General features: G+C 44.9%; 1 non-coding gene across 1 annotated transcript; it reads left to right on the top strand.

The window, feature by feature from the left end:
- The first annotated feature begins 4,220 nt into the window (after window positions 1-4,220).
- On the top strand, window positions 4,221-4,293 carry trnak-cuu (transfer RNA lysine (anticodon CUU)). The gene has a single exon. It is a non-coding gene; the product is annotated as a tRNA-Lys (tRNA).
- The last annotated feature ends 1,496 nt before the right edge of the window (window positions 4,294-5,789 follow it).

The following is a 5,789-nucleotide window of genomic DNA, read 5'->3' as shown; positions in this document are numbered from 1 at the left end:
TAGTCACTTTGTTTAAGCATTGTATGCTCGTTTGAGACACTACTTCCTCACTCTCAATCTATATTACAAATTCAACCATACTGTGATCACTCATTCCGAGAGATATTTTACGAGGAGATCGTTTATTATTCCTGTCTCATTGCACAGGACCAGATCTAAGACAGCTTGATCCCTTGTAGGTTCTGTAACATATTGTTCTCAGAAACAATCCTGTATGCATTCTATGAATTCCTCCTCCTGGCTACCCCGTGCGATTTGATTTGACCAATGTCGGTTAAAATCCCCCATGATTACTGCCGTTCCTTTTTCACATGCCTCCATTCTTCCCTTGATTATTGCCCACCCCACCGTCAAGTTATTATTTGGGCGCCTATAAACTACACGCACCAGTGACTTTTTCCCCTTACGATCTCTAATCTCCACCCACAATGATTCAACATTTTGTTCATTAGAGCCAATATCATTTCTCACAACTGCCCTGATATCATCCTTTATTAACAGATCTACACCACCTCCTTTCCCTTATTGTCTATCTTTCCGAATTGTCAGCTACCCCTGTATGTTTAATTCCCAGTCTTCGCCACCCTGCAACCACGTTTCTGTAATGGCCACCAAATCATACCCATTTGCCATGATTTGTGCCGTCAACTCATTTACTTTATTTTGAATGCTGCGTGCGTTTAGGTAAAGTATTTAATACTAGTTTTAATCCATGATTTTTTGTTTTGACCCCTCCTGCAGCCCCTTTATATTCATACATATTGTCCCTTCCTATTACCTTGTGGTTTACACTTACCCCAGTGCTACTCTGCTCTGTTGCCTCCTGCCTTTTGCATTCTTTCTTGGGGTCCTGTTTATCTGCGCTCTCACCCACTCTAACTAGCTGAGAGCCCTCTCCTGCGTTCTGAGTACTCCTCGCATTGAGGCACCGAGCTTTCAGTCTTGCTTTTTTATTACACTTTGACCCTTTAGAATTTTGATGTACAGTGGCTATTTTTGGTTTTACCTTGGGTTTCTCTGCCCTCCACTTTTACTCATCTCCTTTCTGTCTTTTGTATCTGTCTCCATTTTGTTTCCCTCTTTCTCCCTGCATTGGTTCCCATCCCCCTGCCATATTAGTTTAACTCCTCCCCAACAGCACTAGCAAACACTCCCCCCGAAGGACTTTGGTTCCGGACCTGCAAAGGTACAGACCGTCTGGTTTGTACTGGTACCACCTCCCCCAGAACCGGTTCCAATTTCCCAGGAATTTGAATCCCTCCCTGCTGCACCACTGCTCAAGCGACGTATTCATCTGAGCTATCCTGCGATTCCGACTCTGACTAGCACGTGACATTGGTAGCAATCCCGATATTACTATTTTTGAGGTCCTACTTTTTAATTCAGCATCTAGCTCTTTAAATTCATCTCGTAGGACCTCATCGCTTTTTTTACCTAAATCTTTGGTAACAATGTGCACCACGACAACTGGCTGTTCTCCCTCCCTTTTCAGAATGTCCTGCACCCGCTCCGAGACATCCTTGACCCTTGCACCAGGGAGGCAACATACCATCCTGGAGTCTCGGTTGCGGCCGCAGAAACGCCTATCTATTCCCCTTACAATCGAATTCCCTATCACTATCGCTGTCCCATTCTTTTTCCTGCCCTTCTGTGCAGCAGAGCCAGCCACGGTGCCATGAACTTGGCTGCTGCTGCACTCCCCTGATGAGTCATCCCCCTCAAAAGTACTCAATGTGAGGACAACGTGATATACGCTACACTGCAGCCCATCAAAGGGCGAGAAACCACTGAATATAAAGGATGAGTTCACAAATATCAGGGGCAGTGCAGTCTGGTCAATGTCAAACCCTCTTTTCTTATTCAGCAGCGGCATGAATGGGAGTCAAACGCCACAAAGATTAATTAAAGACACAAATACAAGCAACACTTGCAATACTTTTCAGTGTAAAATTCTTTCACTTTATTTGACATGCTACTGCGTTGAATCTGAAAATACGCACGGTGGGATTTTATCTTCACGACTGATTGTATTTTGTGTGCACGGTAGGAATAACCGGTGCTGTTAACTTTGATAAAAGTTGCCCCAGATTCGTGGTGTCATCGGCAATGTAGATTTTGAACCAGAAAGCTACAACACAGTGAGTAAAATGGGATATGGTTTTCGAGTTAAGATGCAAAGCACAGGACAAATGATTGAAGTATGAACTGTTCCTGAGTTAGCATTTGTTTGATTGTGCAAAAGAAGGTGAGCGGTTAATTAATGATGGTTTCCCGTGAAATAAAAGAAAAGTTTAAGAAGAAACCATACGGTGCCTGTCAGGTGAGCGCTGCTTGTGATACCTGATGGAAATGGGCGCAGATTTTAAAGCCCATTATATTACAGAACCTTCATATAGACGAACATCTCCTGCTCACTGTGTTGGTCTCATGGTGCAACGGTAGTGTGTCTGACTCCAAATCCGAAAATTGCGTGTTCAAATCACGTCGTGGTCACTGTTCTTTTGGATATTGTTCTTCCAGAATTAATATTTCCTTTGCTGTTTGGCAATAACCAGACCCTTGCTCCAAGGTCTGTCTCACTCTTTCCAAGGTGTCAGGCAGAGATTTTTTTTTTATTTAAAAAAATACTTTATTCTGATAAAAATTTGTACAGTACATTCAAAAGCAGTTCAGTACATTTAGCTGCGGTCAGTAGTCCCATGCACGACATTTGGGTGCTGACGGCAGTTCTGGTCGATGTATTCCCTTGCTTTTCAGTTCCAGTACAATTCGGTACAATACGGGATACCTTGTCGCACATTCAACAAATTACATCACTCGTGTCACGATACAGTACATGGAATGGGTGACGGAACATTAAACATTTTTTCAACGTGCATCACGAAACAGACCTTACATTGTACATGGCACTACATAGGTGTTTACAGATCATGGTGCTCCATGCACACAATAGAGAAGTTACAAGTACGGCCCGAGCGGAGTTTTATTCTGATTCCTGCCCCGGGGTTTACCGTGTCAGAAGGGCTTTAAACTGTGGCCCTTCCCCACCCTGCCTTTGCGGCAACTACACCAATTTTAAGTGTGTCCCTCAGCACGTAACTCTGGATCTTGGATCGCGCCAGTCTGCAACACGCAGACGTGGACATCTCCTTGCTCTGGAAGACCAGCAAGTTTCGGCAAGACCAAAGAGCATCTTTGACTGAGTTGATGGCACTCCAGCAGCAGGTGATGTCTGTCTCGGTGTGTGTCGCTGGGAACAGCCCGGAGAGCACAGAGTCCTGTGTTACGGATCTGCTCGATGTGAACCTCGACACAACCACTGCATCTCTATCCAAACCAGGTTCCCTGATGGTCTCGTGGTTAGGATTTAGTGCTTTCAACGCCACGGCACGGGTTCGATTCCCGGTCAGGGAAATTGTACTTTTAATTCAAAAACTTATAAAAAATAGTTCATCTACTTTACACATCTTTATGCATCTCCTGTGTAAAAAAAAAAGAAGCATTTATTTAAACATCATTAATTAATACATAAAATTCTATTGTCATATGATATATTTTGCTCTGAGCATATGAGGAACTTTTCTCCCGATCCCATTGGGTTTAATTCTGGTAATCCGGTGCTGAAAGTGGAGATATTTCCGCAGTGTACCGCAAATCATAGACACCATCAGAGGCAGTCTCTCGGGATCGAGGAGGACTTGCTTCCATCCCAAAGTGAGTCCTTTGATGGCTGAACATTCCGATACGAGAGCCACAGACCCTGTTACAGGTGGGACAGATATACGTCGAGGGAAGAGGTCGGTGGGACTGGTTTGCCGCATGCTCCTTCCGCTGCCTGCGCTTGGTGTCTTCATGCTCCTTGCGTCTAGAGTCAAAGAGTTCAACGCTCTCTCAGAAGGACTTTCTCCACATCGGGCGGTCTGCGGCCAGGGTCTCCCAGGTGTCAGTGGTGATGTCGCACTTTACCAGGGAGGCTTTGAGGGTGTCGTTATAACGTTTCCGCTGTCCTCCTTTGGCTCGTTTACCCTGAAGGAGCTCCGCATAAAGACGTAAACATAAACACGTAAGGATTAGGGGCCGGAGTTGGCCATTCGGCCCCTCGAGCCTGGTCCACCATTCAAGAAGATCCTGGCAGTTCTTCAACAGCAAGTTTAAACATCTGGGGCGGAGCCAACAGGCGCTTGGCTGCAATGAGTGATAAAAACATGCTTTGAATGGAAGCCTGGCTAGCTCAGTCGGTAGAGAATGAGACTCTTAATCTCAGGGTCGTGGGTTCGAGACCCACGTTGGGCGATTTCTTTTCATTTAATGTTGCTTTAATGGAAAACCTCTGACCGAAACGGCACAAAACAAAAATGTTCCTTTCAAAGTCATTAAACTCCGAAATTTCCATGCCCCGCGAATCTGCTGAATCAGATGCCTCTAGTTTTGGCGACTCAATCCATGTCCCTTTGCAATGTTGTGCTCCCAGCCACACTATGAAATGTGCCACTAACTTATCGAATCATGGAATGGGTACAGCACGGAAGACCATTCGGCCCATCGAGCCCGTGCCGACCCTCAGCGAGTCCCACTTCCCCCACTTTCCCCGAAGCCCTGCAATTGTTTTTCCTTCAGACACTTATCCAACTCCCGTCTGAAAGATAAGATTGACTCTGCCTCCACCGCCCTTTCAAGCCGTGCATTCCAGATCCTAACCACTCGCTGCTAAATGGCCATCTCTTGTTCCTATGTATGAAGTCTGGGAAACACGAGATCAATTCCTGGCACACTCACAGCCTTCCGAAATATAGCACCGTCATTCTCTTCTCGTAAAACCAGCTCTTGAAGTATCGGCCAGCTGTGTAGGTTAAAGCTCTGGTTTTTTTCCTAAGATTGCTTTAGACACAGTGTTTCTGTAGTGTACTTGTTATCTTATTCACCTCACACGTGAAAGTTCCCCGGTTCGAGTTTGGGTGGAAATCGTATTTTGGAGAATACTTTTGCTGTGAAATAAATTGAACAAAAGTCGCCCCAGGTTCCTTGTCGCATGAGCACTGAACATTTTAAACCAGTCTCCAACATACAGAGTGAGTAAAGTCAGATAGGGGAGAAAACTTCATCAATGATTCAAAATCCTTAAATAATTAAAGTTGAGTTATTGAAGTTTCCACTGTCCCTCAGTAACAATTCTACAAAACAACGCTGTCGGTTAATGAATGGGGAATAAAACAAATAATCTTCACCCATCCCCATCCCCCGGCACACAATTTAATTAGTTGCATGTCATTATTTTAAAGATTTTGAATGGAAGAATTATTTTCTGAATCCGTGCTCCCTCTGTGAGCGCCGCATCACTAAACGAGCAGGAAACACATTAAAGAGTTTACCACAATTGCTGACATTTCTTTGCTTTTTTCTTGTGTTTTTTCAGCTCTTCGTCCTTTTCAGCTCCTGACTGCGGATATTGCTGTGATTAAACCTGAACACAATGCAATGTCTGTCTCACTGTTTCCCCGGTGTCAGGCAGAGATACGCCTGCTGCCATCATTTATTGCATGTGACAGGACACAAAAGTTCAAAAGCAACCTGCAGGTGACCACACACAGCAGTGAATAGTCAGGATGGCCGAGCTGTATGCGGTGCTGTGTTTACATCACTGTCTCCTCTGGAGATATTATTTTTGCAACGAAAACTAACGTGCGATAAAATGGAAAAAGAGCAGTCCGGGGTGCATTGTCACATGATGCAAGCTACCTCGGAACCGGACCAAAGCTCCCCGGACACCGTGCACAGGCTCAGGAAAACAA

This window comes from Pristiophorus japonicus, chromosome 25 (genome assembly GCF_044704955.1).
Source record: "Pristiophorus japonicus isolate sPriJap1 chromosome 25, sPriJap1.hap1, whole genome shotgun sequence".
Taxonomy (NCBI): domain Eukaryota; kingdom Metazoa; phylum Chordata; class Chondrichthyes; family Pristiophoridae; genus Pristiophorus; species Pristiophorus japonicus.
The sequence above is the reverse complement of the archived record's forward strand: the minus strand, read 5'-3'. Positions and strand labels throughout refer to the sequence as shown.